The sequence below is a fragment of the Vespula pensylvanica genome, chromosome 21 (assembly GCF_014466175.1).
Source record: "Vespula pensylvanica isolate Volc-1 chromosome 21, ASM1446617v1, whole genome shotgun sequence".
NCBI lineage: Eukaryota > Metazoa > Arthropoda > Insecta > Hymenoptera > Vespidae > Vespula > Vespula pensylvanica.
Window position 1 is genome coordinate 1,946,672 of NC_057705.1, and position 13,710 is coordinate 1,960,381.

At 33.4% G+C, this 13,710-nt stretch overlaps 1 protein-coding gene across 4 annotated transcripts in view; it reads left to right on the plus strand.

The window, feature by feature from the left end:
- The first annotated feature begins 5,850 nt into the window (after nucleotides 1-5,850).
- Nucleotides 5,851-13,710, plus strand: part of LOC122636283 (cuticle protein 7-like) — a 34,049-nt gene continuing 26,189 nt past the window's right edge. Inside the window, exons 1-2 of one of the 4 annotated variants that reach the window (XM_043827342.1) lie at nucleotides 5,851-6,326; nucleotides 10,385-10,549. The gene's annotated coding sequence lies outside the window, so the exon portion shown is untranslated. Of the gene's footprint in view, nucleotides 6,387-9,996; nucleotides 10,550-13,710 lie in introns of those variants that run through there. The other 3 variants (XM_043827340.1, XM_043827343.1, XM_043827341.1) reach the window with 3 other exon arrangements.

Sequence of the window (13,710 nt, forward strand, 5' to 3'; positions counted from 1 at the left end):
TTTCTCACTCACACTAACACCGACGATGGAAATAAAATTTCTTCCTATTCCTTTTTCTTTTTTCTTCTTTCCCCTTTTTCTTTCTTTTTTTTCTGGTCGACTTGAGCGTCGCAACGAACGAACGAACGAACGAACGAACGAACGAACGAACGAACGAACGAACGAACGAGTAATCGAATCAACGTGTTCCGTGGCAACAAAGTTTCGTGAACGAAAACCTGAACTTGCCGAAGCCGTAACGCGGTCTTTTCCTGCATCTAATTAGGCCGTCTATACTACGATGTCGACTAACGATCGAAAAGAGGGTGAGAAAGTGGACCTCGGTGAAAGAGTAAGGGGACAAATCCGAAGCGGACTCGATATTCTCTGAACTTTCTCCCATTTTCAGTGGGTCGGCTTTTAATTAAGTTAGTCGTAGCTCTTCTAAGTAAGACTAAGAGGGAAAAGGAAGGTATGAATTTTCAAAGTAAAAAATAAAGGTCGTCGAGTCGCGTTCGTCTTTTCTCTCATTCTTTAACCCTCTACCAATCAAACTCACCCTTATTTCTCATCCACCTTACCCTACTCTTCGCGTCATCCGCGTCCTATCATTCTGATCATATCTCATTGCTCCTTTTAGACGACTCTCTTCGTGGGAACGAAAGAAAAACAAAAAAAAAGAAAAGGAAGAAAAAAAACTCATTTCGCGGGCGAAAAAATATATTTTTACGCGTAACATTATTTATATGCAAACTCATTTTATGCAAATCTTTCGAACGAACGAAACGTCGTTACGAAGTTTCTATCGTAATCACGCGTACGTCGAAGCGACGTTGCGAGAACGTTGCCCACAGCCGCCGCGGCACGAATCGTAAAATAAAGCCGCGCGGATTGTATTTCAAATTTTTATCCTCTATCGAGTGGGGGAGTATCGACGTATCCGGGAAGGAATACAAAAAAAAAAAAAAGAAAATAAAAAGAAGAAAAAAGAAGGAGGAAAAAAATTATGAAAACAAGAGGAGGAGAAGGACGGGAGTTCGTTATGGACGCATAAAATTTTAATACGTATGCGCGACAAAGTTGTTTAACGTTCATTTTCAACACCCATAGAATGCTACGTTAGAATCGATTCATGATTACTATCGTATTTCATTATGCTCGTTATTCAATACGATTAATACGCGACTTTTGAAATTTCAATTTATGTTATATCATTCCGATAGATCAATAATCGATTTTAAAAGATTTCTGTTTTCGTATTAACTAATCCGATGTATTGGATTTGAAAAATTCGACTATGAAGTATATTTTATTGATTGAAAATTCCGATATTACTTATTTATCGGTCAATCCAATAATGTAATATTGAAAACGCAGCTCTGGTGTAACAATATATAAAAATGCATATCATAGTACCGAATTAATTAATAAGCAATATCGAAATTCTTAATAAAACAAAAATTCAAAGTTCATTTATATTTAAATATAAAATGTCAAAAGTGATTATCGATATCGTATTATAGTAAAGATATTTACTACTAAAAATTTTATGCCAGACGCGATTAAAACGCGACTTAATCGTCTACAATAATGGTAGACGTCGAAATGTTTATTAAAAAAAAAAAAAAAAAAAAAACAAAAAAAAACTAGTTATTTATTCGGATAAAAATACGTAATAAAAATATATAATAAATACAAATCAAAAGTAAATCTATGCGCATATAGTAATTACCTTTTGGCAATGTATCGAAATTTTTGACGAAGAAAGAAAAAGAAGAAAAAAATTAGAAAAAAAAAACAAGTGTTTATTCGTAGATACGAGATAGTAAAAATTTTCTACGTGACTTAAATAAACGGATATATTAACCTTAGCATAAGTACTTTTATAAGAAAAACGAAAAATAAATTGGAACACGTTCGTTCCTTCCATCATAGATTTCATATCCGACGTATAATTTTTCATAAAAGTTCACAGGCATATCGTTCCTAAAGCTGAAGCCGACGTGGCTCAAAAATGTCCTCGTATGGCGCGAGAACGGTTATATAAATCTCGTTAGGTAATATTATACGACGGATGTCGTTACACGGAGCAAAATTCTACGACGACGTGGCCGTTCAGTCGCGTCATAACTACGCACACCTTCCTTCTTTTTTTCTCTCTTTCTCTCTTTTGCTCTCTCTTTTGCCTCCTTTTTTTTCACGCGACATTTACTTACTTCGTCCTGATATTTTAACGTTAATAAAAGAAAAATAAAAGAAAAGAAAAAAGAACGAAATTATTAGGAAGCGAGTTCGGTGTTCCATGCATAGAAAAATTTGCCGATTATCAAAGCAAATATAAACGAGTTCGTTTATTTTAACTGCAACATTCTGCAATTTTATCTTACCGAAACGCTTCATCGCGTGGAAAGATTCGCGAGCTACCAACTTCAATATCTATGATTATATTCGGATATTCTCTATGACTGTGTATTTTATAAACGACATTTCTTTTTATGTGTATATATATGTACATTGGACGTTGATATTTTTATTTAACAAACCGATCGATAAGTGTCAATTCAATGTGTCCTTATATATTATATCTTCCTACGGATAACCCAATAATCACGATATAATCAATAATCGACAATTTCATATTTTTCTTCTTCTAGAAAAAAGAAAAGTAAATCAATATTTCGGAATAAAATTATTTTGCTTCGAAGAAAATTGATTAAAAATTAAAGGAAAATAATTAGACGAAACGACAATATGGCTAATAAGATTAATTAAGATTATAACCTCAGAGTTATTTGTAATACGAGTATCAAGATTTATACTACGATTATTAATTCATCGAGTATAAAAAGAAAAAGGAAAAAGGAGGTAGAAAAAAAAAAAAAGAAAAAAAATGGTCGCTCGGAAAAGAATGTTAACATCGACGCGAGAACGAATAAGGTAAGATGAAAGAAAAGAGGAGAGCTTTAGTTGTCACCAGATCGAGGAAGATTTTTATCGACTTTAACGACCCTCATCATCTCAAAGAAAAAAGATTCGATTTATCGGAAGATCCCGACGAAGTCTTTTCTCTTCGAGTTCTCTTCCACTTGTTTCTTTTATCGACATCGTTTTAACGTAACTCCAATGTGAATAAGGACTACTAATCGTTTTATACAAGCTAGAACGACTATGAAACTTATATCTTTTTCTTTTATTTTTTTTTTCTTTATTTTATCTTCTTTCTTTCTTTCTTTTTTTTTGTTATTTAGTAGAAGAAATCGTACAAACGATTTTATTATAGTCTAATAATTTTCAAAGAATTTTCTTCGTTCGACTTCGATCTTCGTCGATGGTACAGTAGAACTGATATAACTCTACGAGAAGTAAACTGTAATTTTTCACGTAGACGACTATGTGTAAGTACGTACATAGTACGGAACCTTTTCGCATCGACAAAGCCGTTAAAGTCACCAACGCAGTCACCAAGGAGCTCCTTGGAAAATTTATAAAAGTGAAAAAAAAAAAAGCTGTTTCAGCAGAACCGTTAAGAACGACTTAACGTAACACCCTCCGGGAATACGAACGCGTTAAACTATCTAAGGACGCGCAAAATCGTCGCGCTTTTAATAATGTTGTAATATCTTCTATTTTTATCGTAAAAATATTTCACATTTTATTATGGAAATGAAGCTATTTAAGCAAATTTTTTCCTGAAATTATTTCAAACAAGAAATTTATCCTTCGTTTGATCGTTTCAAAAAAGATATTAATTTTCTGGAAGGGGAGAGTGAAATTTTTTTCGTAATTAAATTTTTTACCGTTTCGAAATGACGAATTCCTGAGTCTAAAAATTTTTTGTTAATAATTTAAAAACAAAACCTTGCTTTAATAATCCTAAAAAAAAATTATTTTTTCCATACCAGGAATTTTATAAGTTCAACCCATTAAATATATTTTATTGCATACATTACAAATCCCTAATATCAAGAATATTTTATAAATAATTTAAGAAAGAAATCTATTATCCTATGTACGATTATTAAACAAATAATACATTTTCAATAATATAGAAATCACGATTACCATTTCAACAAGATAATTTATTTATCAATAACGAGAAAAAAGAAACTAAAAGGAAACGAAAGAAACGTTTATTAAAATCGCTTGGTACGATAAGTTAAAATTTTTTACGTTTTATTTAGAAGAAAGAAAAATCTAATTTTAGTCTATCTAATTTCGTTTATTGTAGAAAAGAATCGAGAAAAAGATTGGCAAAGACTCGATCAATAGAAAGAACTCAAGGGGCTGTTTCCCATTCTTTTTTTCTTCGAGATTACTCTCGTTAAAGATCGAAAGAGTTATCGAGACGTACAGAGCTCCCTCCCACCGTTTCTTTTTTCTCTGTCGTACAAAAGAGAGTGTTTCGAAGGGCAGAAAAGTGGAAAATCGTCGTAAGGGAGAATTAACGCCCGTCTTTCCTTTGTCGATAGATACGCTCTGAGATCACGTCTTCTGTGAATTCTAACAGGATCGTGTTAATCGTTTCCTCTTCCGTTCTTTTACGTACAGGTTCATCGATAAGAAGTTTTTAAAGCGTTCACCCATTCAATATTTTTGAAGAGCGTAAGATCGATCTTCGAAATAATTTTTGGAATATAGAGGAAGGATTAAAAAAATTATAAAACCGTAGACGACTTAAAAACTTCTTAAGTGATTTTTTTAAATCGATTACCCTTTCTCGAGAGATATGTATATTGTTTGAGTTTAAACTTTTAAGTTTGCGTAATATGTAGAAAAAAGAAAAAAAAAAAAAAAAGGAAAAGAGGAAGTTATTGATTTTTAATATTACATTGGAATTTTTCAATTCGCTTGACGATTTTTGCCATGCTCAATATATGATTTTTATTAAAAATCTCTACTATATGTATATGAGTGTGTGTGTGTGTGTGTGTATGCGTATATATATATATATATATATATATATATATACTTTACGCTATTAATAGCGAAAGGAGAAAGAGAAGAAGAATAGAAACGTCAAAGAACAAAAGTAACGGAATAAAGAGAAAGGGAAAATTGACGTCGTCACTTATCGATCGGAAACATTGAAAGGAATACGAATTCATTTTCCAATTATAGCAATTATTCGCCGGCATTCATTCCCGTTGGGTGCAATTGTTTTAAAGAGTATCGGATTAAGCTCATTGTTAGATTATAACGTTATCTACCGTATAGAAAAGACATATATATCACGTTGAGTGGTTTTCGACGCTTATATATATATATATATATATATATATATATATATATTATTTCTATTCAGAAATATTGAACTCGTATCGCGTTAATGATATCAATCTTCATTAATAACCGCAATGAAATATTTATTATACACTTTTCACGAATATCTTTCGATCTACAAAAGAATCCGTAAAATACTTATTAATTTGGACACTCCTCGTTAAGTAAAAAAAAAAAAAAAAAAACAAACAAAAATATATTGCAAACGTTCACGAGCAGAAATTAATTCATAACTAGGCTTATTACTTACTCGTTGAATAATACGGAGAAACGAAAAAATAGAGAGAGAGAGAGAGAGAGAGAGAGAGAGAGAGAGAGAGAGAGAGAGAGAGAGAGAGAGAGAGAGAGAGAAGAAAGAAAAAAGAATAAAAAAATAAAATGAAAAAAGAAAGAAAGAAAGAAAGAAAAAGAAAAAAAGATTTATTCGAAAAACATTTCGCAAAGATTTGCAGCAAGACGAAACTTAGCATACGTACGAGTACGAAGCGATGAATCGAATGTCATCGTCGTCGACGTCAACACGTCTCGACTCGTATTTATTGAGACTGTCAACACATACAGATAGAGAAGGAAGGAGTAAGAGTGAGATAGAGAGGGGGAGAGAGAGAGAGAGAGTATGTGTATTCTGGTTCTCTAATATCCGAGGCAACGAGAGAACGGCAAGCAGTCGTCGGGCTAGGTCAGGCAGTCGTACCGTGCCACGTACACGTGAATTGGACTTACTTCCGCGTATATATTCCGCCTATTCAGGAATTCATTACGGCCGATTCTACGCTCGCGGAGATTTACCGGATACGGAACCGCCTCGGAGGGCAAGCGAATATCAGGCATTTCGAATCGGGTTCCAGCTCGTTGAAGACGACCTGAATTCGCCTTCGAGCTCCAAGAAGACAGAGATAGAGAGAGAAAGGGATAGAGAGAAGGAGAGAGAGAGAGAGAGAGAGAGAGAGAGAGAGAGAGAGAGAGATAACGAGTAAGAAGATAAAGGTCTTTTCGTGGGTCGGATTGCCGATAAGGAACGCAGTTCGTTCTTTCTTCTTCGTTGAGGAGAGATACCGGAATACAACGTAAGAGGATCTAACCTTGTCCTCTTATTTATTTTAATTTCACTGATACGAAAGTGGAAGGTAAAAGAATCTTCGTTACGACGATTGTGTGATGGTTTGTGGTGGTAACAGCATGAAAATCGAGAAAAAAGAATGAGAGAAAGGATATTAAAAGAAGAGATACAAATAGATGGAGATAGAGATAGAGAGAAAGAGATAGAGGGAGAAAGTTTTTACGTACATATATTCGCTTGGAAAGTCGGAAATTTAAAAATTTTTAAAAGCTTCGCTCGAGAGTTTTTCAGATCTTCCAGGTTTACACATTCGACTCACCACAACGGAACACACGTCGTTCCTCATTCCGTTTGACTGATATTAGTCGTAAGAGAAGTGGGTATATACTTGCGTATCTAGCGTTGAACGTAAAAAGTAACGAGACGTTTCGAATCTTCTTTCTTTTTTTCATGTATTTTTTATTTCTTTTATATATATATATATATATATATATATATATATATATATGTATATATGTATGTATATATATATATATTAAGAGAACATCGCAAAAAGGACCTTTTGAATTTCATTGAGTGGAGTAGTAGTAAGCAGTAGTAGGAGGAATAATAGTAATAGTACTAGTAGTAGTATAGTAACTACACGTCGAGTCACTTCAGGACTATTCATATTTCAAACTCTCTCTCTCTCTCTCTCTCTCTCTCTCTCTCTCTCTCTCTCTCTCTCTCTCTCTCTCTCTCTCTCTCTCTCTCTCTCTCTCTGTCTACTCAGAAAATCTCACATATCCACTAATTTGGATTTACTTTGCTCTCTGACAGAGAATAGAAATCCATCTCATTTTATTCTCTCTCTCTTTCCCTCTCTCTCTCTCTCTCTCTCTCTCTCTCTCTTTGTCTTTCTCTTTCATTCTTTCGCTCGTTCCCAATTTCTAATCTTCCTCTCTCTTTCTTTCGTCGATGCATTTACCTCGATATTTCCTCTTACCATCATCTCATATACCTTTAACATCCATCACCGTTCACAGCCTTTCCAACATCTATTATACAAATCAATCATTCGCGGTGATTCAAAGTCGATCGACACGTTATCGCTGCTCCTTCTCGTAAATACATATTCATCGAAATAGCGAATATACACACATACATACATACATATATATATGCATGCATGCATGCATGCATGCATGCATATCATATATCCATGCATGTACGCATGCATATCTATTTATATATAAAAAGGATTTTTCTTTGACCGACAGAAGAACATTTCTCTTTCGAAAAAAAAAAAAAAAAAGAAAAAAAATGAACATGAATAATATACGAATATCAACGATTTTATTAATAACTTTTGAAATGTATAACACGTATAACGTCGTCTTGTCTTATACATCACATTGTATGTTTTATAATTGACAAATGGATGAGAACAGAAGTTGTTACCGTGTAAGGAAAATCATGATAAATTTATTGTCAAAGAGCTAAAGTATCATTAGCATTCGTGACGTCCTGTTCTCCTTGCTTTTCTTTTTTTTTTTTTTTATTTTTTTATCTTTCATTGTTTCTTCTTTTCGTTTCTTTTTTTTTTTTTCTTCACCCCAGCCCTCTCACCACTGCCACCATCACCATCACCACCACACATTCCCGTCGCGGTAAACTCTCTTAAGCAGAGATTTCAAATAAACTAATGCTTGCTTTTCCGAGCTTAAAATAGAAACTCATCGTGAAGCTAACGAAGAATAACAATGCATTATTTCAATTAGTCTACCGTCGTACTTGTCGTTATTAACTCCATACATGCATATAAACTAATTTTTGTTTAAGTATCTAAGGAAAAATTCTTTTATTCGAAAGTTAATTATTTGAATACAATAATAACAGTTATATCGAGAAATATGAATTGTATACTATACAGATATTATAAAATTAGAATGATTAAATTATAATATTAATTATATACATAATTTATATTAATACAATAATATTATGTTATCTATAATTATATAGATAAACTGTAATTAATTTCTCGAATAAGCATTAACTCTGATATTTTCGTGAAGATAATGTATGATTAAATATAAAAAAATAAAGATGTATATAAGATCTCCCTCTCTCTATCTCTCTCTCTCTCTCTCTCTCTCTCTCTCTCTCTCTCTCTCTCTATCTCTCTCTCTCTCTCTCTCTCTCTCTATCTATCTATCTATCTATCTATCTATCTTTCATAATACATATACATCATTTCACTATAAAAGATATCCGACTCTGAAGAGAAACTTGCATGGTGATTAAAAGTGACGTAAGTGAAAATAACCACAGGAATGTGCGGTTATCCCATACTCGAGATATTACCTACTTTAACCGCTTAGCACTGGCGCATCTCCATAATTTGCATAATTTTCATAATGCATTAGCGGAATTTCCATGGAGGTTAGAGGGACGCGGAGTACAAAACTGCATATCGAGCGGTAGATCGTGGTCGAAGAGGTGTAAGAGGGAGAGTGAAAGAGAAAGAGAAAGAGAAAACGAGAGAGAGGGAAAGAGAAAGACTGAGAGAGAGAGAGAGAGAGAGGGAAAGAGAGGGAAAGAGAAAGAGTGAGAGGGAAAGGGTGCAAACATCGATGCTCTTCCGGCTGGCCACAAAGACCGCAACCGATCGACTCGTATCCTGCCTGTCTGCACTTCTCCGTAACTCGCTAATTCAACTAATCGATGTCAAAATGGATATTTTATCCCTCACAATTCGAAACGAAAAATTTCTTTTTAATAATCAAATGGAATATATTCAAAAGTATCGATCAATGTTTCATTTATAATATTATCTTCTATAATCTTGAACTCTTTTCATTATCACGTACGTAACTCTTATGCGATAAAATGATATCTTTTTTTTTTTTTTTTTTTTTATTCAATCGATATAAAACAGAGTACTTTTATTAAAATTTGTTTTGTTAAATGTTAATTCGTTTAGGTTATATAATTAATTTAATTAATAGGATATTTTTTTTTTTTTTTTTTTTTTAAGATCGCTTCATAGAATAAACGGATTCGATATAAAAAGGAAAGGGAAAGAAAAAGAAAGTTTTTATTTAAAAATTACTTTGTAAGTATATACACGCGAGATATCAAAATGCAAAAAGAACGAGTTCAGAGTTGGCCGAGAACAAACTAGGAAAATAAATTATTGCGCAAAAGGTAAAGTTTCATGTCAAAATCTAAATGTACAGTCAGTCACAGAAATATTTGGAGGAAAGTTGGTCGAAAACAAATTAGGAAACTAGGAAAATAAATTATAGTGCATGGAGTTAAATTTCGTATCAGAATTTAAATCTAATTTATGTACGTTTAGTCATAGAAATATTCGGGATCATTTGTTAAATTGAATAATTTAATATTTGTCCGAGTATATGTAGACCTACGTACATATGCGTGCGAGATAACAAAAGTAGAAGGAAACAATCAGATCTGAATTTTTTCTTTGACCGAGAGAACAAATTAGAAAAATAAATTACGTTGGAATTGTTAAAGCTATGTAACACAATTTTTTGTCGTATCTAAAATTACACACGTATAATACGAAAGTTATAATTTATAATATTACGTAAACTACTTGCAATTATACCATATACTAAAGAGTATATACGATTAAAAAAAAAAAAAATAACCAACATATAAAGAACAAATTGAACGTCTATCGATAAAACGAATTATTAAAACAGTAAAAATATATTAACTAATACGAGATATGACATCGGGGTAACACGAAATTATAAATAAACAAAATTATCAAATAATTTTATATATCCATTATAAGAATAAATTATCTTCTTTCAACTTGTTCCAAAAATCAAGCAACGATAATAATACATTACACATTTATTACAGAAAGACTCATTGAAATGGCTCTTTAGTCTACCACTCTTAGACTATCACTTTAATTAATTATCTAAAATGGCTGTGCTCTTGTAGGTTATTGCGATCCCATTATGAGGTAGACGTATGCTTGCACATGTATTGCATGTCCGATTTCGTATAACCTATAGACTGAACTAGCGTAACTGCAATCCACAGGAGATGATTCGTATAAGCCGCTAAAATGCTCGGATTATCAACTGGCGCTATTCGTGGATAACGAAAAACGGGAAATTGAAATCGAGTAGAGATATTTGATTCTCGTTTTCGGAGCCAAGCTACCATGAAGATTTCCAAGTATCGACGGTGGCTTTAACGAATAACGTAAATCTTATTCTCTTAACACCTCGTAAATTTTCCACTAATTTCTCCCTTTCTCTCTCTCTCTCTCTCTCTCTCTCTCTCTCTCTCTATCTCTATCTCTTAACATTGGCTACTGTCCAAACTCTTGAAACGTTCCAAATCGTTCGATAAAGTTAGTAGGAAGCTTCTCCTACTCCTTTCACTTCTTAAAAGACGTTTTACCCGATCGGTGAACGTTTCCTTCGAACAAAGTGGAACCTCTTTTAAATTGCATATATATTTATGTATGCGTATACGTGTGTGTGTGTATGTGTACTGTATGCATACATATAGAAGTACTTGAAAAACTAGCGAAGAGAAAGATAAATCGCATTCGCGTCAAAGCAATTTGCATCGGGTCTCTCGTTTCGGACCAACAAATACGTTTCATCCACGTTCCAACGTGGCGTCGCGACGTTACGCGACGCATCGACTCGTAGTTATCACCTCTACGTACCTACACACTTACACACATATACATTGAAATCGTCAAAATGCGTGCTGTTACATCCCGAATATATTTTATTTCGTTAACGACCGTTAACTCTACAATTCGAAAAGTGTTACATTTCATTAAATGCCTTTTAATGACAGGCAAATTCCATTAAACGTAAATCGAAAAGCGTTAAGCGCCTACCAAACGTATATACATACGTTACTCTCTTTCCTTGTTTGCGTTCGTCCTTCTCTCTTTCTACTCTTTCTGTTTAACAAATGCAACGTATACCGTGTGTCCGTTCAAAAGTATCCCTTTTAACGTCTGATAAAATTTTATTCCCATTTTGTGAGTGAGCGCACCAATGAATTCACTTTTATTTACGTATCTCTAAGTAAGTAAATTATTTTCGCCTTTTCCTTTTTTTTTTTTTTTTCTTTTCCTTTTGAGTTCAAACTCGATATCGAGAGAGAGAGAGAGAGAGAGAGAAAATGAAAATATAAAACAGAATGAAAGACAATAGAAAAAGAAAACAATGAGAAGAAAAACAAGGAGATCGATATAATTAATAAATGCTTCAGCTTCGATATTAAATTAATATCTCTCGCAATTATTAATCGTTTAACAATTCGATCGTACAAAAAAGAAAATCTAATATCATTTAGGTATATATGTATGTATATATATGTACGTACATACATACATACATACATACATCGTCATGATAGAACGATCGATCGATCGACAAATAGATCGATCGATACGACCAAGGCCGTTGTCTTGACCATTGCTAATCTAGTTACGGAAGTTAGGTCACAGTGATGAATCGTCCATCCATCGTATTGTTCCCGGTTTCTCTGTCAGAAGCGAACGTCGTTTAAGGGAACCGCAGACAGAATGGAACAGACCGCAGGACCGAGTTATCCCTATCATAGAGAAGTCCTTTGCATCCTCCTTTCTACTCTGATATTACCTTCGATCTTCCGCAAACACGTTCGCTTATATTTACGAGTTTCTTATGAAATACTCCCTATCGATATGTTCCAATACAAATAACAAATCTATTTATATATTATATATGTGTATATATATATATATATATATATATATATATATATATATATATATATTCTTGATAATGTATAGTTGGTTCTGAATTTTGAAATACTTCAACTATGATAACGTTCCAAGGATGACTCTATCAATAGATATTCTATGAAAATACTTGAAATTTCCAATACAAATAATAAACCTCTTTATGCGTTTTATATGTCTGTATGCACACACACACACATATATATGTATGTATGTATGTATGTATGTATGTATGTATTCTGGATAATATATAATTGGTTCTCTATTCCGAAAAGCTTCAACTATGATAACGTTCCAAGGATGATTCCATCAAACGATATTCAATGGAAAATACTTGAAATCTTCATTCATCATACATATGTATATAATCATCAATATTCTAGATAATACGAATTATGAAATTTAAAAAATTCGAGCTGGTATAACGTTCTAACGATGATTCTATCATATACGATGAAAATACTTGAAATTCTAAGGACAGACGAGCAAAGCTATTTCCAATTGGGATCTGTGAGATTAAAAGATCGTAAGAGCCATTATTTCTTAGATTCCGTCTCGAAATAGGAGGACGCGATTCGAGTGTGAAAAATATTGGATCGAATAGAAAACGGAGATAAAGGAGAAGAAAATTTTGGATGAAGCCGTTTGTTGAGGCGTAACGGAGAAGAAGGGTCAAAGGGGAAACGACTTTATAAAAACGTGTGCATATAGGTATTTACGTGATACGCTTCGACAATTTCCGATACACGTTTTCAAACTCGTTTTATGTGTGTTGTTTGCAAGTATTATTTTCATTTCTCTCTCTCTCTCTCTCTCTCTCTCTCTCTCTCTCTCTCTCTCTCTCTCTCTCTCTCTCTCTTTCTCTTGTACCTGCTCGTAACTGGATCCGAGGACAAAGTTGTTGAGAAAGTTTGACCTTACCCCGAAGAACGGCGAACGTACCTTCGAAAAGCAAAGATAGAGATTCAAAGTTATTATCTTCTGGTAACAGAAGGTTCAACCTTTCTCTGTCTCCCTTTAAGGAGGAAACGACACTATTCCATTCCTTTGTGCTAAGTATTTATTCCACCTTTTGCAATAACGATTAAAGCCAACTCTGATCCAACTCGTAATCGTTTTCGGCTTCCTCGTCTACGAAAACTAGACCGACCGATCTACCGAACGTGAAAGAGAAAGAGAGAGAGAGAGAGAGAGAGAGAGAGAGAGAGAGAGAGAGAGAGAGAGAGAGAGAGAAAAGGAGAGAGAAGTAAGAAGAAAGAAGAGAAAAGAGAAAAGCCGAGTAAAAGAGGGATAGCTTTAGGTTATCCGAAGAAAGATGAGACGAAATTACTTAGTTCCCTCGTACCTTTTCCAAGACGAGACTACTGAAACAGAGGACAGACAAGAGGAACGATGGATAATAATAATTAGTGCTCGTAAAGAGTTCTCGTTCTATCAAAGAAGCAAAGAGAAATGAATTTGACCTAATGGCTATAGTGCAAACTCAACCAGCTACATACATACACACATACATATATCCTTTTTTGTATGCATTATTTTCTCTTCTTTTTTTTCTTTTTCTTTGATCAAGAAAAGCATGAAAACTAAACGAGCTTTCTTAATAAAAAAAAAA